Source organism: Phalacrocorax carbo, chromosome 1 (genome assembly GCF_963921805.1).
Source record: "Phalacrocorax carbo chromosome 1, bPhaCar2.1, whole genome shotgun sequence".
NCBI lineage: Eukaryota > Metazoa > Chordata > Aves > Suliformes > Phalacrocoracidae > Phalacrocorax > Phalacrocorax carbo.
In genome coordinates, this window is record NC_087513.1 from 89,323,011 (window position 1) to 89,345,797 (window position 22,787).

A 22,787-nucleotide genomic window follows, 5' to 3' on the forward strand; every position below is an offset into this window, starting at 1 on the left:
TGCGGCAAAACACTCTATGTATGTATTTATGTATGTATGTATGTATTATGTGTGTATGGATGTATGGATGTACTTCAAATGCACAATAGGCAATCATATCCCAGCCCTGAAAAAAAAAATTTAAAAAGAAAGCCTGTAAATATGTATTTATTTTAAATGACACATTTAAATCAATCAATTCCTTAAAATGAACTTGTATGAGGGAAGCTGGGCAGCTCAGAATATCAGTCTGGCATGGACTTTATCACTTCCCATACAATTTTGCTTTAACTTCATTGGCCTCCCACATGACAGTGCAAGGATTTCGGCAGTCAGGTAAGTTTCTGATGGCTAGCAGACATAAGAGAGCGAGGGGTTGAATTGGAGCGCGAATCTGGAAGTCATTCCAAGCACTCATGCTGTACAGAATCAAGACACTGAGTGAGCATCTCACTACAAGGACTCTGGTATGTCTGCATGTCTGGAGACTAATCAGCTGCCCTTTTGGCATAATATAGCCAGAACCAAGCTGAGGTCGAAAAAAAGCACCCCCACCTTCTGGGAAACTCAGGATCTAGCTTCAAAATTTACAGATGGAACCTATCATCTATTTATAATTCAGTTATCGCCTCCTTTAGAATCCTGAGAAATCACAGCTGGCAGATATGCCAGGAAGTTTGCTCAATGAGTCACACCACTGTCATCATGAACACAGTGTGCAGGAGAACTATTCTAAGAAACTCCCTCAAAGAATCGTCCTTTGTATTAAAAATTCCCATCCTTCATCTCTACTCCAATAACCAATTCTCAAAATTTCAACAAAAATCAAGATGTTTCAAAAGACAAATGCTTTCCACATACCCACATGAAGGTCACTTGCAAAGAAACCAAAACAAATGAACAAACAAAAAAGTAAACCAGAGATCCTGGAGGGGAAAAAAAAATAAAATGAGTTGTGAAATTGCATGAAAGGAGAGAGCAAACGTTGGACAATTTGGGTTTGGAGGAAAATAATGTGTTTTGGCAGACTTCAAAGTGCTCATTATAATTCCAGTGACAACACAACAGAGAACTGAAGCCTTCCTTACCTTTCTAGTCAAGACTCTAAAGTTTTCAAAGAACTTTTTCTAGAAAATATTCTAGAGTTTTATATGGGAATATTTATATTTCAGGAATTAAATATGAACAGAATTCTCCTTCATGCACAAGATGAGCAGGGGCAGAAACAGACAATGCAGAATTCACTCAGAATTCACTTGGGGCACCCAGACACTTGACATAAGCAGCTAAGGTGAAGAAAAAATAAATCAGAAAAAACTCTAAAAGGAGCAACTTTGAAAGCCATTTTAAGCCAAATTAAACTATTACAGCGACTGTAGAAGCTAAAACAATTGGTCTGATTCAACCTACAGAATATTTACGATAACAGATGCAGTATGTTGGTGGTCTCATTAGAGGTATTAGCAGTGGAAGGTATTTTATGCCACATTCAATAATTCATGTAAATAATTTAACAGCTCTCATTAGTATTATCCCATTAGTATGCTTTACATGCTCGCCAACATAGACACTTAGACACAGAGTAATTGCGCTTCCACCCTCTGGTTTTGCAAACCAGTAAAACACAGGTTTCTACTAGTAAAAAAGAATGCCTGTGGAAAGGAGCCCTCCTTAACGTCAGTGCACCATATTTTAAACGCACTTGAATACGCCCTTTCACAGCGGTCCACGAACATATAGACTGGGCAGTTCCTCAAGCCAAGCTTTAAACGACTTTACTTCACTGGAGTTTGATCAAATTAGGTAGCTGTCTGTTAGAGCAAAATCTGCTTAAGAACTATTCATTTTTTGTTTGCTTTTGTCTTGTAAAACCAGCCACACAAAACTGAAGCTCCCTAGATAAAGTTAAACAAAGCAGTGAGATTACAGATCAGTTTGACTCTAAGTCTGCTTTTTTTGGCCTTGACCCAATCAACAGCCCTCCTTTTTGTGAAGAGGGACATAGGAAAAAACCCCAACTTTTTATAGTTTTCAATTAATAAAACAAAGGCTTGATTCTACTGTGAAAAATATGCTAAGAAAAAAAAAAGCACGCATGACCCTTTACTCCAACAGATAAGATTCCTGGGTGCATCCAAGTCATATTAAATATTAATAAAGAGCCCGCAGAGCAAGCTGGGAGTCTACCAGGCTCCCTCCTCTGTTTGCAGAGTTCCCACCCCATAAGCAATCTTATTTTATATAGAGTCACAGGCACAAAAAATGAGTAATAGAAGATAAAAGGTTTTCCTGACAAGACTCTCTGGTCCATTAATGTGATTCTGCATTGTTCTTCCCAATTCATCCACAACATCCCCAGAAGAGGAACTGCCTGGCTTCCAAGATCTCTTCTTCTCACACAGATGTGGGCATCATAAAAACACACATGAAGGATCTGGGGACCAGCTGCAAAACAGTGGACAGTGGTCCTGTCCGCACACAGGGAATGGATATGGGTACGGACAGCTCTTGCATCCTAGAGAGGGACTGTACTCTTTCTTCAGCACAGAAACAAGCCTTCAGCTGTGACACAGTTATAAGAAGATCCAGAAACATAAGGCATCAGACCCTCTGACTTCCAGTTCGTGATTTTAGGACTACAGAAAGCACTTGGGGATTTTGTTTCTCTGCACCAAGACCCCTCCTCCCCACCAGCTCCCCAGCTATCTTGATGAGGCAGGATCAAGGCAAGCAAGAACCACAGCTGTGAGCAAGGCTTTATGGATGAAGAGCTAGGCAGACAAACTACCCACCAGTTCAGAGGTGAAGCAGCATACAGCCCTGTCTTTCTCCCCAGGGACCATCGCTCAGAATCACGTTCCTGCATCAGCAGCTGCCCAAGCAGCTCTTACAAGAGGCAAATCAGGAGACAGTCCGTGACTCATCAGAATGAAAAGTCTGCCTCATTCCCCATCTCTTTGCTGGAAACACTACGATGGTCAGCCAGTTATTTTGATGATGTTATCGTTTTTTAATTGGAGAAAACTCTGAGCCTCCAACCCTCTCCAGAAGCTCACTGCACCAAGGCGTGAGAACTCTCAGAGCTTGGAAAACATTCAAGAGGTTCTCCTTGGCTCCACAAGTCCTACAACAGATACTCTCAAGCGCAGAAAGGGAAACGTGGCCATCCTCACTTGCAGCAATGTGGCTCAAGAAGACCACAGGTGTCTCATTGCAACTCTCCATCTTGATCCAAGCATCCTCCTTCCTGTGGAGTCAGCGCGTGACATCTTATATATAGATGGTGAAGCAACACGTTGCCTCTGTGGCTGTTAGTGAGGGAGCTCTGCCTGCTGCCTCCTCCTCCTCAGCAACACAGAAGCTCACAGCGTTGTCTGGGTTGCTAACACGACTTTCCATCCAGGGTGCCCGTGCTTATGGCTATGCAGGCATGGAAACACACCTGCCACCTGCGCAGTGCTCCCTCGCAGGGAGGCGCAGCGGGCCACCCCCGCAACACGGTTGCAGACCACTGATGAGAAGCATGGGGAACTACCACTGCTCACAAAACACCACCGATGTTTCACCCTGCTGTCAGGAGCACTGGCTTCTAGGCTATTTTCCTTCAGAAAGGAACATCTATCCTGAAACTAGCCTGTCTGGATAAACTCCGAGGTGTGAGCTCCTAGATCACAAAGGCAAGGGACTGTTTAAGACCTGTTCACCCTGGCCTGAGCAAAATGCTGTGTCCCCAGGGCTGCCAGTGAACATCACAGCCAGCACCTGTACAGCTTCTGAGGATACTAATGGGCAGTGCCCATAAGCAACCCCACAGGTGACAACAGCTCGCTGCGTCCCTGACAGTGGCTTATTTATAAAACCTTGTTTGCAAGGCTGCAAAAGACAGTTACTAGCCCCTGGTGCAACAATTTCTGGAAGGATGGGAGGAAGGAAATACGGTAGGATTCTCTAACTTTTGGGATTAAATACATACTGTAACAGTCGTGTCTTTCAGCTGGGAGACAGGCAGCTCTTTCTCCTCTTCCTCCCTCCCACCCCCATCAGTCTCTGCAATTGAAACAAGGAATGTAAAAAGGTCTCTTGGTTACTAATGTCCTCACTTCAAGTTGCTGTAGCTGGTCAACCTAATCCCAAACTTGCCTTTGTCCAGCAATCCTAAAGTCTTTCCAAATTAGCAGTGAATCCACCTTATAGTCAAGTTTTCTTTTGAACTGCTGCAAGTCCAAGTTGCTGTGGCTCATTTTTTCTTCCTTTTAGTGTGAGCCTTTTATTTATTTATTTATTTAAATAAAAAACATTTTGACAGCTGGAAAAACTGAGACACAAAGCTGGTAACCCATTCACCCAACACAGTGCCAAAAACTCGAGACCCTAGGGGGCAGCGATGGCTGCACCCGTGCCTCGGTCACGAGGCCACCTTGTCAGCCCCCTCGCATTTGCCACGCCAAAAGCTCAGAAGCTGCAAAACTTCTGCAAAAGCCCTAACTTGGTTTGGGAATTAAAAAAAAAAAACACATTTGGTTGTTGCAAGAGAGGAAACAACCACAGGTTATCAGCTGGAAAACTAAATATTTGGCTTGCACAGAGCTCCCCCCCTCCCCGTGCTAAGTCAACACACTTTTCAACTCAGGCTGGCTCCAGAGGCACACACCCACCACCTGGCCCAAAGCTTGGCCCCAGCCCTGGGCTGAGAGGCAAAACCGGTTAGGAGGGAGATCTTCCAAGTCAGCACATTTTCCAAGTCCTCATGCCATACGGAGCAATGGATTACGAAGGAGATTTGGTGTGGAGAGAGACAGGAACCCCTCTGAAGCACAGCCCAGGTTCGGGCGAGGAGGACGAGAGCTGGGCAGTGAACCAGTGCTGTCAGATGATGCACCAGGAAGACTAATTTTTGCTCAGTGACTAAGAACCAAGAACTTCCTCTATAATAACAAAACCAACCCAGCAAGACCAAGTCGGCATAGGCTGATACAGCGCAACACTGGCCGAAGAGGCTCCATCTATCCGTCCTCTACACACGTGCCAAAACCAAAGGGTGAAAGTAGCAAGATAAAGGCAAGATTTCACAAACTGCATATATACAGTATGACTCATTTCAGCCATCTTCAGTGAGGAAGGCTAGAGCTGAGCAGACAGATAAGCAGGGAAAATAAACGTTCTAGCTAAAGACAAAGGGAAGGCAGCGCTTGCCATCTGTAGCTGCCACATTACTTCAAATATCCATGGACAAAACTGGGAGCAGGAAAGAAAAGTTTTCCAGTAAAAGCCTCTCCAGGTTACAGTGCAGTAAGCTCAGTTCAGCTCATTTTACGACGGGACAGAGATTTAAGTTCTTAATACTCTAGACCAAGAAAATTACCCAAGAGATTGAAAAAGCAATTTTTAAAAACGGAGAGGGATTTCCAACCCAAATCCTACACATTCCTTAAAAATCCCCTCAAAGACCTTACTTCAGGGGGGGCAAGGAAAAGTTTTTCAGAGGTATGCAGGAGATATGGTCCTCTTCAGAATACAGATGAGTTCAAGTCTTTGTGAATCGGAGGAAAGAAAATACACGCACTAAGTGCTCTTAATGAACCTCTGGCGAGTACAAGAACAAAGCTGCAATTCCTGGGGTAATAAAATAATACCTCATAACCATATAATTACCTTGTGCAACTAACTGCTGCAGGAGTTCAAAGCAAACAGCTTAGTAAGACTTTAATGAATGACTATAATAATTTTATGAATGAAGACAAGTGAAATTATGTTCCAGAAAAAGTGGAAAAAAACCTCTGCAACACAAGGTCCTGGTCTCATCAACACAAGGGCTCATCAGCTACAAGTGGCCAATAACACAAGACAACAGTACCACACAGTTAGCAAGACATTAACATTTTCTTTGGCTTCCTCTGATGTATACAGCAACACTCACAGCCAAATACTGGATCTGGGCATAAAGAAAGCATTGGCTTGTTCTTGTGTGAGAACAAAACAGAATTGCAAAGATGAGCTTTTCCAGCAGCCGAGGGAAATGCAGGCCTGACCAGCTGGGTCATGGTCTGTTTTAATTCTACAGTTCCCATGCTTCTAAATCATGTGGTGGAAAGGGACAGCAAGTCCAGCCACATCCAGAGCAAGAGGCTCAAACTAAAGAGCTGGCAGGAATTACTGAGCTAGACATATGGTTCTCAAAGACAACCTGCACTGTTGTCTGAAAGCTCGGGAGAGTTTCAACTTCAGATCCAAAACCAGGATTTGGATATGTAAAAACACAGAAGTTTTAAGCTCCAACTCCACGTGCCTGTTACAGATAGAAACAATGGTTCGCTTTAGAAAGGGACACCGGTTGGGAAGTAATGCTACATCACAAGGATGATGTATTATCAGACACAACACGGGCAGAGCTATCAAAGCTGGTTGTTAATATAATTTATCAAGACGCACTCCTAAGTATACGTTGCACCAGCAAGCTCTTCAGCGAACACTGCACAGGCACAGCACTGCTAAAGCAGAGCCACCGATCACCCTCTGTTACACCGTGCAACACAAGGCGACTGGGGGAGGAGGGGAATTTTGGCTACGGCCACTGAGATTTTCTTTTCCAACATATCAGGGCAAATGCACAGCAAAACAGATCATTGATTCGGGGGGGCTGGGGGGGAGGGGTGTAAGACAGGACAGGACGACGGGGGAAGAAAAATAAAAAGCCAAAACAAAGAAAAGATGCTCTTGTCTTAAGAGCCCATCTCAGAATTTTCAGCCAAGCAAGCCACCAAAACACCAAAATATGCATTCTCCTCCCAACTGTGAACACATATACATGGTGTAATAGCCTGAGCACAGGACTGCACACCAGGAACTCTTTTACTTTTTAATCTCTCCTCTTCAACTGACTTGCAGGGAAGTTGTTTTACCAATTTAGAGCTCAATTTCCTTATCACAAACAGGATAAGCTGTTCAGCAAGTATTTCTCCTCCCAGGGGTCTCTGTACATAGTAGTGAATTATTTTTTTTTACAGTATTATTTTAGAGCTTTAGGACAAGCTTTTTTTAAAAACAAACAGAAGCAGCTTTCCTGCTGTTTTTGCTCCTCTGCCAATCCCTATGTTTAATTTAGTGGAGATCAGCCATGATGACAAATCATGGGGAGTCACCAGGATTTTTCTATTTTGTCCTCGCATAGCTAAAAATAAGGCAAGCATCTGCCATCTGCAGCAACGAGTTTGAAGGCTTGGAGTAAAACACAAGGAAGAAACATTTCCTTGAGCCTTACCCCAAGTCATCGCACTAGGATTCATATCGGAAAGCATCAGTGGAACAATGATTTGCATATCCTTGACACCATGGAAAAGCAAAATTATTGCAGCGAATTCTAAATAAATTGTAATTTGCATAAATCATAAATTTGCATTAAAATATAAAATACATGAAAACACATCAACTCCCCTCTACTTGCCTCTTAAGTAGTAGGTACAGCTAATACACAAGTTCCCAGCAAAACGGTAAGGGTCTTCAATTCAACTTCCATTACTCTGGTAGGTGGCACTAAGAACCTCATACAACCATTTAAAGAGCAACTAATCTAGCAGATTGGGAAAATGCAATAGGATACATTAATTCCTGGTAAAATTAAGTATACCAAGACTAATTTAGCTGTCCGAATCTGTATACATGCTCCTTCAGACTTATTTCTGGGCCACAGATGTCTACCGACTATTTTGCTTTAAACCAACCATTTCAACCCCCCCGGCCTTCATGGATGCTGCAGCACCATGTCAGCCAGCATAGCTTTTCTGACTAGCTTGCATAATGCTCACTTCCCACCAGAAGTCTCATTTTCCGCTTGCAACACATTCAGCCCAAAAAGTCAGAAAAAGGTTGGAAATGACTCTCCAATGGCTACACCCCATGAAGAATGGCAGGAAATCTTTCAGGCAAGTTTGTGATAGCCTGTGAGGGATTTGCCCAAGTCACACAGCTACTGCAGATGTACCTCTGATTTTAAAAATCCACCTGCTAAAAGCTGTACTGCTTATCTAACTGTGGCACAGTTAGAAATAAATAAAGTGACTAAAGTTCCCATCAGCACAAGGGACCGGCTGCAGTTAGGTGAAAAAAGGAGGGAGCTAACTTCATGGCACCGTCCGTGACCGTGACAGGCCAAACTCTGCAGCCAGAGAGCGGATTAAGGAGAAGGCAAAGGGACGGGAACACCAAAGGGAAAGGAAGGCTGACTGTCATAATTTCATATCTTCCTTACAGTTTCTTGTGCAGAAGCTAGCACTGCAGCACTGTCATCAAACTGTAGCAGTTCTCCAATTGAATGGCCGTTCAAGGAGAACAAAACATGGGCCTCAAAAAGGAAACTACGTATAACGGAATATCATACTGCACAATAAAGTATGATGGATCAATACGAAACTCTAAAGATCCCAAGCATTTAAGTAGATTCTGCAAGCCAAATTCAACCCTTCTCTGTATTTCTCAGTCCATCAACATGCCAGAACATAAAATTTCATAATGGACAAACAAAAGAATGGTCAGAAATAGGTAATATGTTTAAGTCCAAACGTTCTCATAGTAAACAAATTCAGCCAAATCTCCAACTGATTTTCAGCAGCGCTTAAAAGCACATACATCTTTGTACTGACAAGATATCTCTTCTTTAAATCCAGAGTACGAATCCAACCCTTCCAACTCAGTAGTTCCACATCCGCAAACTAAAACTGAACCACATGCTTGTAACTGACTGAAGAAAACTTTTCCCCAGGATTTCATGTTCCTGAGGCACAAGGAAAGCACTGAGACTGATGAGTAGGGTGGCCTCATCATCAGTGCTATCTTGTTGCTTTACACCATCTCCATCTTTAGGCGCTGTAACTCTACAAAGTCATACTGAGTGGCCCGACCGGCTTCTGAACTGAACACTCATGGAAACTGGAGGCCACCTTAACAAGCATTTCTAGCGTATATGCTCTTGCTGTATTCTCAAACATCGAGATTTGATGCCTGCAGAAGAAAAAAAGAATGTTAGTTTTATGAAACCCAGACTAGAGTTGCCCAATTCAATGTGCGATACAGACACTTTCAGAGAAAGATCTGTGTTCAGCGCTGCTCAATTCCAAAAACAGCAGAAAGGCATGGGTTTTTTGCCCTCAAATACTACATACACAATTCGATTCTCCCTCTAAAATTTCAGACCAAAAAGCAGCGTCTGAAGAAAGCACAGACAAAAAAGTGATTAAGGCCTGCCTGCTTTTACAGTGTAAACTACAATACAGTATAACTATATTGGCAATGTTACCTCAGTACAAGTATCACTAATATAAGGCAGGCCTATATTGGCTAAGATGGAAGATTAACTAAGATGACAATAGCTTTACTTCCTTAGCTACCACAGGATACTATTAGTTTCTCTGTAAAAAAGAATAATTCTGCAAAGTGCTAACCTGTACATCGCGAGAAGTTTTAAAAATAATTTATCTTCTTACAAGCAGAATAGAAATATACTCCGCAAAAGTAGGAAGCAAAATGTTTTATCTCCATTTTACCATCAGAAAGACTGTGAAAAATAAAAGTAAAAAATAAAAGGCCTGCCTTTTCTAAATTATCAATGATTTTGAATGCTCCAGTTGAGGCAACATAGACACCTCTATCAGTAGGGGTGCTGATACCCAGACCTTCTGAAAATCAGGTCTCAAATGCCTGCAAGTCACTAGGTATGCAAAGAGACAGCCGGCAATAAGGTGTACAGGAGTCATGCAGACCTCCATGGGCTTGAGATTAGGAGCACACATCACACACAGTTAAGTGGGTAAGTGATATTACCCAAGCTCCTCTGTCCTTCCAAACAAATCAGACCCGGATAGCGTTCCTGCCCTACGTGCGGGTTTGCGCTACAAAACCGCAGTCAAAGATGCTCAAGAACAGAAACAAGGAGTAGCTGCATCTACACCTGAAGAACTTCCAGTCCAATAAGGGACAACAAGGAGCCGGTGAAGTTTCAGCACAACGCCCAGAAAGGTCAACATCACCTCCCTACCACTTTGGCTCCAGCGGGCCCAGGTTTTACCAGCAGTGCACCATCCGATTGCGATACCAAGCACCTCGGCTGAAGGAGCAGGCGCTCCAGAGGAGCGGCTGGAAGGAGGAACGAGCGCCAGAAACAACAGCAGTGCCAGGAGATGAGCAAAGGAGCAGGGGCTGGGGTCTTGCTCTGCTCTTGACATCCTGGAGCCGAGCCATTCCACTCCCATCCCTGGACTACTGTATCCCTCTCCCAGAAAACCTCTTCTGATCACAGGGAGTTAACAGACCTGAGCTGGTTACAGAAGGGATGCCTTGTCTCCATAAACTTTACAACTCATCGCTTTGGAATATAGGCATCTCATTCCTTCACTTACAGACGTAACAGATGCCAGCAATATGAGGGGCCTGTGATTCACAACGAAAAGGCATGCACAAGAGCGATCATAAATTGCAAACAAAGCTGCCTCTGTTTCAGCTACACATTCACGTGTTAAAACAATGCCGGAGTAATGAAGGAGCTACCTCATGTAATAAGGAAAATCATCGGCCTAACAGCTATCCTACATAACGGAGTACGGTGGAGATGCTGTTTTCTCAGCGGTACAAAAAAGAACAGCCATAAGAGGTGTGCGCCCACATCCATTCTGGGAATGGTACCTTATATAGGGTTAGATTTGCCTTGACTTAGAGCAGCTTGCCGTAGCTCTTCACCCTGAACAGGACACTGCTCTCCTCCCCCACCTCCTTTGTAGGACTGATTACATAGGGCGAACGCTTTAAAAGCCCAAAGCAAACCTACCCGTGACCCCAGACCAACTTCCTCGCCTTTAATCCTCAACCCTCCCACCACCCGCTTCTCTGCAACTGCGCTCTAACCTCCTGCCTTAACCCAGACCCATCAGGAAACGTCTAAAACGAGAAGCCCGGGACCGAGCGCCGTAACTTACCACCGGGACGAAGCAAAGCCAGCCGAAGCCTCCCCACCACACCCGCACGCGCCCCCCCACGCCCCCCCACGCCGCTCCAGGTAGGCGGGAGGCGGCGCGCACCCAGGGGCAGCCTGCGGGGGCACCGCCGGTGCAGGGTCCCGCCCGGGGCAGGGTCCCGCCGCCCGCTTGGGCGTCTCGGGCTTTCCCGGCACGGCGCTGCCCCGAGGGAGCGGCGCTGCCCCGAGGAGGCGGCGGGGCCGGTACTCACACATCCAAGCGCGGGCGGCGGCGCGGCTGGGACATCAGCCGGCAGCGGGGTCCCCCTCTCGACGGCAGCGGCCCAGCGGCAAGCCCCGACCTCCGCAGCCCCCCGGAACCGCCGGCGGGGGAGGAGGCTGCGGTGGCGGCGGCGGGTGCCCCTCCTCCCGCCGGCCAGACCCACCCGGCCGGCGCCCGGCGCCCCGCGGCGGGGCAAGAGCGGGAGCAGAGACGTGCGGGCAGCCGCCGCCGCCCTGCAGAGAACGGAACGGAACGGAAGGGAACAGGCGGGCGGGCCCGGCCTCGTCGCCCCGGCGCGGCCCTGCACACCGCCGGCTGCCCGCGCCGCCGCCGCCCGGGAGACGTGGCAGTGAGGGCTGATGCTCTCATCACAGGGCGACAGGCGGCGGCGGCGGCGGCAGCAGCAGCCACCGCGGCGGCCGCCGGCCCCGGCCGGCCCAGGGAGGGAAGGGAGGGCGCCGCGGGGGCGGGGCGGCCGCGCCGCGCCGCCATCTTGGTGGTGGCAGCGGCGGCGGCTTCGGTGCTGCCGCCGGTTTAGTCCTTTTTGCCGGATAAGCCTAGCACAGTGTCTGGGCCCGGGCAGGTGTCGCCGGGAGAAGATGGTCCGTCTCCTTATTTGCTGTTTGCTGCATCACGAACGTCTTTGTTGCTCTAGAATCACGTGTAATAATAAATCCAGAAAGCTCCATGTTTCACATCATGAGGTGCCAAAAAAAAAAAAAATCTTAACTGCTTCATTACAGCCAGGAAAACCTATTTATCCCACAGCTGAACGTCAACAGCTGGAAAGCCCTGCTGCTACTGCCACCCTCGCCTGAGGTGAGATGCAGACACCACAACTGGAGAAGACCTGGGCCACCCAGATATGTTAGGAGGCACACACAGGTACTGAAGGACCCGGTGGGGATCGATCAGTGGTGAAGGGACGTTGGGTAGTGTCTGCAATAGCCACCAAGTGGCAGCAAATAATAAAAAATAAGTTTGGTCGTGGTTGACAGGACACCAACCCAAGGCTTTCTGAAGCAGCGTTCAGCAGGTGACTTCTGGGCCAGCTTGTAGGTGCCAGCTCAAAGCTGGGGAGCTGTACTAGTGAAAAGCTATCTCTCTGAATGATTAGCTTTCACAGCCAGAACAAGACAGCTCTCCCAGGAAGCGAGAGGAAATATTGGAAGGGTCCTGGTTTTGGCTGGGATAGAGTTAATTTTCTTCCCAGTAGCTGGTATAGTGCCGTGTTTTGGATTTAGTATGAGAATGATGTTGAAAACACACTGATGTTGCTAAGTGATGCTTACACTAGTCAAGGGCTTTTTCAGCTTCCCATGCTCTGCCAGGTGCAGAAGAAGCGGGAGGGGAGGGGGCACAGCCAGAACAGCTGACCTGAACTGACTAAAGGGATATTCCACATCATAGGACGTCATGCTCAGCATATAAAGCTGGGGGAAGAAAAAGGAAAGGGGGGACGTTCAGAGTGATGGTGTTTGTCTTCCCAGGTAACTGTTAGTGATGGAGCCCTGCTCTCCTGAAGACGGCTGAACGCCTGCCTGCCCATGGGAAGCAGTGAATGAATCCCTTGTTTTGCTTTGCTAGCATGCATGACTTTTGCTTTGCCTATTAAACTGTCTTTATCTCAACCCCTGAGTGTCCTCACTTTTACACTTCCAATTCTCTCCCCCATCCCACTGGGGGGTAGTAAGCAAGCGCTGTGTGGTGCAGAGTTGCTGGCTGGGGTTAAACAACGACATGGAGGAAAGAATATTGTGTGTGAGCAATAGACAATTCTGCATGAGGATGTACCGCTTAAAATTTTTACCCTGAGAACCTGGTAACTCAGGCCAGCCAAGTCTATGATAAATGGCATAGAGCTGGCCTGACCAACCCTCCCCTCTATTCTGTTTTACTCTTAAAATTATGTTCCGGAAGGGGCTCTGATAAAGTCTCATTGGCTTTTCAGCGTGGTTGGGCTTGTTTCTGATACAGAATTCTCCCTCCTCATTCCCAGCCAGCGGATCAGGGTCTGTCCCTCATCCATTCACTTTCCCCCTTCCAGCCTCAGCAGCATTTTCACATAATTTTCATGTCTACAAACCGGACCACAGCTGCTGCACTCTGAACAGACCGCATATGCCTGCCTCCCTGCCCTCACACCTCAGCTTTGCTCATCCTTCTCCCTGTAGCCACAGAAATGACCAGTGCCGTCCAGTGGTACCAGCAGACTGTGGCCTTAGTACCTCTGTAATACACACCTTGTACTGTCAAATCTGTCAAAGCATTCTATTGCTCTGGATCAGCTGGAAAAAAACCCAAACTAAAATGTGAAATCTTTCAAAAAATAAATTGTTCTTAACCTCAGTCCAGGTACTTCTAAGGCCTGAGGCCCCTGCTCCCAGAGAAATCTGCTCTTTGTGTAAAATACGGCCAGGAGGTCATAGCTGATGGAGCTGTGCAGCAGGACATGGTAAGGTAGGAGGCAGAGACCTGTGCTGATTCCACAGAGGGGGAATTCCTTCTCAGCCACAAATCTGAACACCAGTTTAAGTATGGATTACATCAGTGAGAAGCCCAGGAAAGTACAGAGGCCCATGTTCAAAAAGACTCTTCCTCTCTGATTAAATGTAACTGCTGCAGGGACTTTGGTAAAACACTCACACTGAGTCACCACCGTACCACCACCTTCCCCACTGGCCAGTACACCAGCAAACACTGACAGTATAGAACTTCTTACACTCTCAGCCAGTAGCATGCTTGATTTTGCCTATCTTTACCTCTGTTCCTGTTTTCTTCTAACTCTGATTTCCTTTCTGGTATTTCAGGCCAATGCCCTTTTTCATCTGCTTCTCATTTCTGCTGTACTTTGTGTCTGTTTCCACTCTGCCTTAGAAGACCTAAACCATTTTTCTTCATCACTCACTCACTCACTCACTCACTCACTCACTCACTCACTCACTCACTCACTCACTTACTCACTCTCCCTCCTGTTTCAAATCCCTTTCCAGTCTTACTGATTTAACTCCTTCCTTTTTCATTTTAGCAAACAACCCCTCTATCTTTTTATTCCAGGGCTATTGCTCCACGATCTCTAGGACACATATGGGTGTGACCCTTAACAGTCCTGTAAATTCACCCTGGGATACAGCTGTTATTTAACTCAGAGAGCCAAAGCCTTATCTCGACAAAGCAAAGACACTCCTGCACACGTACCCACGTAGCTGTAGCAACATAAAATTCAGCATGAACCAATTGCTTGAACATCCACCAGTTGCTGGGATGGCTTTTGAAGCCCACTTTAAACTCCTTGCTACTGACACCAAACCATTACAGCACCTACCTTGCCCATGTTAAACTCAGCTCTGCTTTGCTGACTTGTACAGCTGTGACAGTAAGTCATCACTGCCAGGGTGTATTTCCATGGAAGTTATTTTGTGCTGCAGTGTGTTTACTTGGCGTGTGCTAGGATTGGGCTCAGGGGTTTGAAATAGGGCATAGCTGAAAAAGAGTAAAAATAGGAGCACACAACTCTCAATTTAACACAACTATCTTAACACTCTTACAGAAAATACTAATGTCAACAGGGATTGCGAGCCACTAACGTCTAAACACTTGAGGCAGAACATCCTCTTGTGCCCACACAAACACTGCTTGAATTCTTTGTGTGAAACACTGCCTGGGAAGTTGGTTTAACTGCCTTCCAAAAGTTCCTCTGTATCATATCTACATGCAAGAAAGGGTCACTGCTGTTGTTCACCTTTCAAGGCCACACTGCATCAGGCAAACAGCTTTCATCCAAAAGATTTATCAGGTAAAAGGCCTGTGTTTAAACTCTGAGATTGAAGAACAGAGACAAAAAGAATGGCTGCTTTCACACTTGCCGCAGCGAATAGCTTCCAATGTGGACTTTGTATCTGCATCCAAGAAAACGGTGCTTCCATACATCTTCTACAAGTTGTGTTATGGAACAATTTTCCTTCAGATCACTGATGTCTCTGTGAATAGGAAATTAACCTGCAGGGCTTTAAAATCTACTCCTGCTCAGCAATTAGCAACACTAACAGAAACAGACCGAAATGACCTAAGTCTGTTTGCTCAGAAATTCCACTATTTCTATGACGGTCTATTGAGATAAACTACATCCAGGATCACTTAATCAGTAATTTTTTAGTAGAGCTAAGAACCTGCTGGTACAGGTCTGATTTCTGAGGGAAACTGTTTATGCTGTGCTAAAGAAACTGATGAGGTATCAGTTTTTCTGTCTGATATCATTGCCTCATCCCAGACAGGAAAAAAATGTCTGTTCATCACCTCAACACAATAATGTTACTCAACATGCTGTATATTGTATGTCCTACTGCAAACAGTAGTATTCCACTGAAATACCTACTACTAAGTTTACAGATACTTATTTATTGGATGGCATTATTTCCACAACTGATGATTATTTGGTCTTTTTGGAAGATCTCAAAAGTATCATTTTACACTTTGAAAACCTTGAGTCACTGGGACATTTGGGGAAAAAAAGCTTGTACTACATTTGCATATGGTGCGGAGCCCAGTGATGCATGGCTGATATTCTGGGTAGCTTAAGTTCAGTTTCTGTCATATTCTACAAGCGAAATTAAAATCAACAGCTAAAGATCTCATCTAGGACAATCTGAGTTTTTGAGGTAGGAGAAAAAAGTAAGGTTTTGCTTAATAAAATATTAAGGATAGATCGCTGAAGGAGACCCCAGACTCAGGACCCTTCTCAATACAGACTCTGTTCCCATGAGATCCACAAGAGAGTTTTATTTTTTACAACAAGCATAACATTTAGCCCAGAGAGAAGAAACCATATTAAACAAAGTTTGGGAAATGTTAAATGCGCCAGATAAGAACACTCGTGGAGGAAAACATGCATAGGGACTTTTAGAAACGTGTAGCCACAGAAGTGCTTGCACCAGTTTAACAGTGTTCCATGGGCCATAAACACAGTTAATTGCTGCTCTCAGGGCATTTCTTTCCCACACCCCACCCTGGTGCCTTTACTGCAATAGCCCAAGTTTCTCGCACATCCTTTATACCTCTGTGACATGGCATCCCTGATACTTCCAAGTCCACTCAACACCTCTGCATATCCCGATTCACATCTAGCATCTTCACACATACCTTTGGCCACCTCTTCCCTCCCCTCATGTGTCCTGTGAGACTACCACCACCACAAAAGCTTCATGTCTCTCTGTTGGCTCACCTATCTTCGCTGGCCCGTAGGATGAGTAAGAACGCGATTTGCTGTGCACATTGGGACTCAAGGTACACGCTGATTAAATCTGCAGTAAGCGCGTGGACTGACAAGCTGGATAACGCCAACACATGCTCGCTGGGTCTAACAGTGACTAACACTGTCACTCTCTCTGCGGAGCATCTTCTGTACCTACAGCTCCAATTCTCACGGCACTAATAGAAACTTAAGATCTTTGAGACCGCTTTGACAGATTTGATTACAATCAGCAAGTAGCAACTGAATTTGACAATTCAGATTGTCAATTTGATAATTACATAACATAAAACCCAACTAAAACTATCAAAAGATGTGACTGATACCATTAGAAGAGGGATCACTTATGCAGTTTTACTGGAAAACTACTCAGATGTCTTTTAATTTTGGATTATCAACATCCTTCACTATTCACAAACAGAAGGAATTAAAGATTAACCTTCATTCTCTGTTAGATCTCATTTCCGACAGTTTCAGCAGAGGTTATTTTTTTCTTGCAAAAACATTTGCAACATTTTGCTTCATCTAATTTCTTACACGTATAAACAGAATTTTCCTCCTCTCTGGTTCTTTTAACAGAAGTAATTTCTCACCACAAAAGAAGATTAATTTTGCCACCTTCTTGAAGGGCTCTTTTAGTGCTTGACAGCAGATTCCTCTTGGATGCAACTTTACGAGGTCTGGGTAGAACATTCCAGCTCCTGATGGGCACATCTGCAGACTTACCTTAGAGCCAGGCGGACATAGCAGGGCAGCGCCACAGTCAACCCTACTGCTCCCCTTTTGCTTTACTTGTCATTGTCAGTGAAATGGCTTTGATATTTAGACCATAAAATTTTAAAGTAATTGTTCCTTTTCTGCGGGTAGAATCATAGAATCGTTAAGGTTGGAAAAGACCCCTAAGATCATCGAGTCCAACCGCTAACCTATCACTGCCAAGTCCACCACTAAACCATATCCTCAAGCACCACGTCTACCCTTCTTTTAAATACCTCCAGGGATGGAGACTCCACCACCTCCCTGGGCAGCCTGTTCCAATGCCTGACATCCCTTTCGGTGAAGAAGTTTTTCCTAATATCCAATCTAAACTTCCCCTAGCGCAGCTTGAGGCCATTTCCTCTTGTCCTATCACTTGTTACTAGGGAGAAGAGACCAACCTCCACCTTGCTACAACCTCCTTTCAGGTAGTTGTAGAGAGCAATAAGGTCTCCCCTCAGCCTCCTCTTCTCCAGACTGAACAACCCCAATTCCCTCAGCTGCTCCTCATAAGACTTGTGTTCTAGACCCTTCACCAACTTTGTTGCCCTTCTCTAGACACACTCCAGCACCTCAATGTACTTCTTGTACTGAGGGGCCCAAAACTGAACACAGTACTCGACGTGCGGCCTCACCAGTGCCGAGTACAGGGGCACGATCACCTCCCTGCTCCTGCTGGCCACGCTATGCCTGACACAAGCCAGGGTGCCGTTGGCCTTCTTGGCCGCCTGGGCACACTGCCGGCTCATGTTCAGCCGGCTGTCAACCAACACCCCCAGATCCTTTTCCTCCAGGCAGCTCTCCAGCCACTCCTGCCCAAGCCTGTAGCGTTGCATGAGGTTGTTGTGACTCAAGTGCAGGACCCGACACTTATCCTTGTTGAATCTCATGCTGTCGGCTCCAGCCCAACGATCCAGCCTGTCCACGTCCCTCTGTAGGGCCTTCCTGCCCTCCAGCAGATCGACACTTCCACCCAGCTTGGTGTCATCTGCAGACTTACCGAGGGTGCACTCAATCCCCTCATCCAGATTATCAATGAAGATATTGAACAGGACCGGCTCCAACACTGAGCCCTGGTGAACACCACTCACGACTGGCCACCAACTGGATTTGACTCCTTTCACCACCACTCTCTGGGCTCGGCCGTCCAGCCAGTTTTTAACGCAGCACAGAGTGCACTTGTCCAAGCTGTGAGCAGCCAGCTTCTCCAGGAGAATGCTGTGGGAGACAGTGTCAAAGGCCTTACTAAAGTCCAAGCAGACAACGTCCACAGCCCTCCCCTCATCCACTAAGCAGGTCACCTTATCATAGAAGGAGACCAGGTTAGTGAGGCAGGACCTCCCTTTCATAAACCCATGCTGGCTGAGCCCGATGCCCTGGGTGTCCCGCATGTGCTGTGGAATGGCATTCAAGACGATCTGCTCCATGACCTTTCCGGCACTGAGGTCAGGCTGACAGGCCTGTAGTTCCCTGGCTCCTCCTTCCGACCCTTCTTGTAGAGGGGCGACACATTCAGTAGTTTCTAGTCATCTGGGACCTCCCTGGTTGACCAGGACTGCTGATAAATGATGGACAGTGGCTTGGCGAGCTCCTCTGCCAGCTCCCTCAGTATCCTCGGGTGGATCCCATCCGGCCCCATGGACTTGTGAACATCCCAGGTGAAGGAGCAGGTCAGTGACTGCCACCTCTTCAACAACCAGGACTTCATTCTGCATACTATCTCCATCTCCCAGCACAGGGGTCTGACAACCCTGAGGATGACCAGTCTGACTATTAAAGACTGAGGCAAAGAAAGCATTAAGTACCTCAGCCTTCTCCACATCTTTCCTGGCAAGGTTACCTTCCACATCCAACAAAGGAGGGAGATTCTCCCTGGCTCTCCTTTTGTCACTGATGTATTTATAAAAACATTTTTTGTTATCTTTAATAGTGGCGGCCAGTTTAGGTTCCAGCTGGGCCTTCGCCTTCCTAAGCTTTTCCCTGCATAACCTCACAACATCCTTGTAGTCCTTCTGAGTCACCTGCCCCTTCTTCCAAAGGTGGTAAGCTCTCCTTTTTTACTTGAGTTCCAGCCAAAGCTCCCTATTCAGCCAAGCCAGTCTTCTCCCCCGTCTGCTCGACTTATGGCACATGGGGATGGCCTGCTCCTGTGCCTTTGAGACTTCCTTCTTTAATAACACCCAAGCTTCCTGGACTCCTTTGCCCTTCAGGACTGCCTCCCAAGGGACAGTGTTAACCAGGCTCCTTAACAATTCAAAGTCTGCCCTTCTGACGTTCAGGGTAGTGGTTTTGCTGACCCTCTTCCTTACTTCTCCAAGAATCAAAAACTCTATCATGTCATGGTCACTGAGCCCAAGACAGCCTCCAACCACCACATCACCCACCAGGCCTTCTCTGTTCATAAACAGCAGGTCCAGCGGGGCACCTCCGCTTGTTGGCTCGCTCACCAGCTGCATCAGGAAGTTATCTCCCACACACTCCAGGAACCTCCGTGTCGTGGTTTAGCGGCAGCTCAGCCCCACACAGCCGCTCACTCACTCCCCACCGGTAGATGGGGGAGAGAATCAGAAGGGTAACGCTCGTGGGTTGGGATAAGAACAGTTTAATAATTAAAATTAAAAGAAAACAACAGTAGAAATGCAATGTAAAGGAGAACAACGAGAGGCGCAAAGCCCCGGGGGGTGGGGTGGGGTGGGGGAAGGGAGGGGAGAGGGGGAACGAACCGCCGGAACAAACTGCCCGCGCCGCAGCCGCGCGCCGCCCGCCGACCCGACGCCGCGCCGCCTCCGCGCTCTCACTGCAACTGCCCCCCACCTCAATATATTGGTCATGGTGTCACATGGTATGGAATGAACCTGCCATTGGCCAGTCGGGGTCAGCCGTCCCCACCATGGCCCTGCCCCTCCCAGTCCCCCCCGCCACGCGGCAGAGCGCGGGAAGCTGGAAAGGTAGCTGACCCCCACAGTGAGGAGAATTAACCCCTTCTCAGCCAAAACCAGCACATTCTCCACCCCTTATTCCATACCATTTACACCATGCCCAGGTCCCATATAATGCAATACAACCATACCAACCACCACCCCTCCCCTTCCCATCCTTTAACATAATACACAGACATCATTCCCTTAGTTCATGGACCTTCCCTGTACAATGTCCATTAAAAATGTCCATTGAGTTCATCCAGTCCATGACTCTGGGCTCCATCTGTTGTATCAGTCTTTCCGGGTGGGAGAGATGGTGTGTGGCGCTGGGTCGCTGCATACCGAGTCAGTCATCGTTCCATCACTGCTGCACGGCTTGTTTCGTAGTTGATCTTCCATGGGTTGGGAGGCTCGTACTCTGATATCATTGGTACAACACAGAGGTGACACACAGTATTATATAGCAGTTCACATTGTGCCATGCAGTTCATTGACTGTTTTCACCCAAAATCAAATCCCCTTGAGGCACACATCGGATTTCTCCATCCTCCCGCATCACCCACCAAGTGCACCCAGGTCCTCGAGCAAAAGCAATCCCACGAATGGGTTTGCCTTTGCCGGAGGCAGGAAGAACCCAGACTGTTTTGCCCAGCATACTTTTTGTGTGCACTACGGGGACTCTATCCCCTTCCACAGTACGTAAGGATTCTGACTGGGCAGGGCCAGCTCGGTTGGCAAATCCCCTCGTGTTGACTAACCATGTGGCTTTTGCTAAATGTGTATCCCAGTGCTTGAATGTTCCACCCCCCATTGCTCTCAGTGTAGTTTTTAACAGTCCATTGTACCGTTCAATTTTCCCAGAGGCTGGTGCGTGATAGGGGATGTGATACACCCACTCAGTGCCATGCTCTTTGGCCCAGGTGTCTATGAGGCTATTTCGGAAATGAGTCCCGTTGTCTGACTCAGTTCTCTCTGGGGTGCCATGTCGCCACAGGACTTGTTTCTCAAGACCCAGGATAGTGTTCTGGGCAGTGGCGTGGGGGACAGGATATGTTTCCAGCCAGCCAGTCGTTGTTTCTACCATTGTAAGCACATGGCGCTTGCCTTGGCGGGTCTGTGGGAGTGTGATATAGTCAATTTGCCAGGCCTCCCCATATTTATATTTCAGCCATCGTCCCCCATACCACAGAGGCTTTACCCGCTTCGCTTGCTTGATTGCAGCGCATGTGTCACATTCGTGGATAACCTGTGCAATAATATCCATGGTCAAGTCCACCCCTCGATCACGAGCCCACCTGTATGTCGCATCTCTCCCTTGATGGCCTGAGGTGTCATGGGCCCACCGAGCTAGAAATAGTTCACCCTTATGCTGCCAGTCCAGATCCACCTCAGCCACTTCAATCTTGGCAGCCTGATCTACCTGCTGGTTGTTCCGATGTTCTTCAGTGGCCCGACTCTTGGGGACGTGAGCATCCACATGACGTACCTTTACAACCAGGTTCTCTACCCGGGCAGCAATATCTTGCCACAGTGCGGCAGCCCAGATGGGTTTGCCTCTGCGCTGCCAGTTGCTTTGCTTCCATTGCTGCATCCAGCCCCACAGGGCATTTGCCACCATCCAGGAGTCAGTATAGAGATAGAGCACTGGCCACTTTTCCCGTTCAGCGATGTCTAAGGCCAGCTGGATGGCCTTTACCTCTGCAAACTGGCTCGATTCACCTTCTCCTTCAGCAGTTTCTGCTACTTGTCGTGTAGGACTCCATACAGCAGCCTTCCATTTCCGGTGCTTTCCCACAAGGCGACAGGACCCATCAGTGAACAGGGCATATTGCTTCTCATTTTCTGGCAGCTGGTTATACAGTGGGGCTTCTTCAGCACGTGTCACCTCCTCCTCTGGTGATAATCCAAAATCTTTGCCTTCTGGCCAGTCCATAATCACTTCCAAGATTCCTGGGCGACTGGGGTTTCCTACTCGAGCCCGCTGGGTAATCAGTGCAACCCATTTACTCCACATAGCATCAGTTGCATAGTGTGTAGAGGGGATGTTTCCTTTGAACATCCAGCCCAGCACTGGCAGTCGGGGTGCCAGGAGCAACTGTGCTTCAGTACCAACCACTTCTGAAGCAGCTCGAACCCCTTCATATGCTGCCAATATCTCTTTTTCAGTTGGAGTATAGCGGGCTTCGGACCCTCTGTATCCCCGACTCCAAAACCCTAGGGGTCGACCCCGGGTCTCCCCTGGTGCTTTCTGCCAGAGGCTCCAGGTAGGGCCATTCTCCATAGTTGTCCATTTTCCTGGGCGATATGTAACATCTTCTTTAAAGGGATACCTTTCCTTCACTCCAGACAGGAGTCGCCTCCAGAGGCTGAGGGCTTGTGGCTTTTTTCCTATTGCTTTGTCAACGCCCCCTTCCCCAGAAAGGGATCCCAATTGTTTGGCTTCTTTTCCCTCTAGTTCCAGGCTACTGGCCCCATTATCCCAGCATCGGAGCAGCCAGGTGACAATGTGCTCACCTGAACGACGGCTATAATCTTTTCGCATATCTCGCAACTCGCTTAAGGACAGGGATCGGGTGGTCTCTATTTCATTTATTACTTCTCCCTCCTCTCCCCGCGATGGCCCTGGTTCTTCATCATCCCGTTCTAAACGAGTTGATGTCC

At 47.2% G+C, this 22,787-nt stretch overlaps 1 protein-coding gene and 1 long non-coding RNA gene across 5 annotated transcripts in view; one reads left to right on the forward strand and one right to left on the reverse strand.

Moving 5' to 3' along the window:
* The window catches only part of LOC135315794 (uncharacterized), a 212,058-nt gene extending 199,226 nt beyond the window's left edge, over positions 1-12,832 (forward strand). Inside the window, exons 1-3 of one of the 2 annotated variants that reach the window (XR_010375279.1) lie at positions 11,840-11,864; positions 11,970-12,086; positions 12,692-12,832. This is a non-coding gene — a long non-coding RNA (uncharacterized LOC135315794). Of the gene's footprint in view, positions 1-11,839; positions 11,865-11,969; positions 12,087-12,691 lie in introns of those variants that run through there. The other variant, XR_010375282.1, reaches the window with a different exon arrangement.
* Positions 1-22,787, reverse strand: part of TMEM39A (transmembrane protein 39A) — a 34,992-nt gene that overhangs the window by 9,162 nt on the left and 3,043 nt on the right. The window contains exon 1 of one of the 3 annotated variants that reach the window (XM_064466024.1): positions 11,191-11,295. The exons of the other annotated variants lie outside the window; for them this stretch is intronic. The gene's annotated coding sequence lies outside the window, so the exon portion shown is untranslated. Of the gene's footprint in view, positions 1-11,190; positions 11,296-22,787 lie in introns of those variants that run through there. 3 annotated transcript variants of the gene reach the window in all.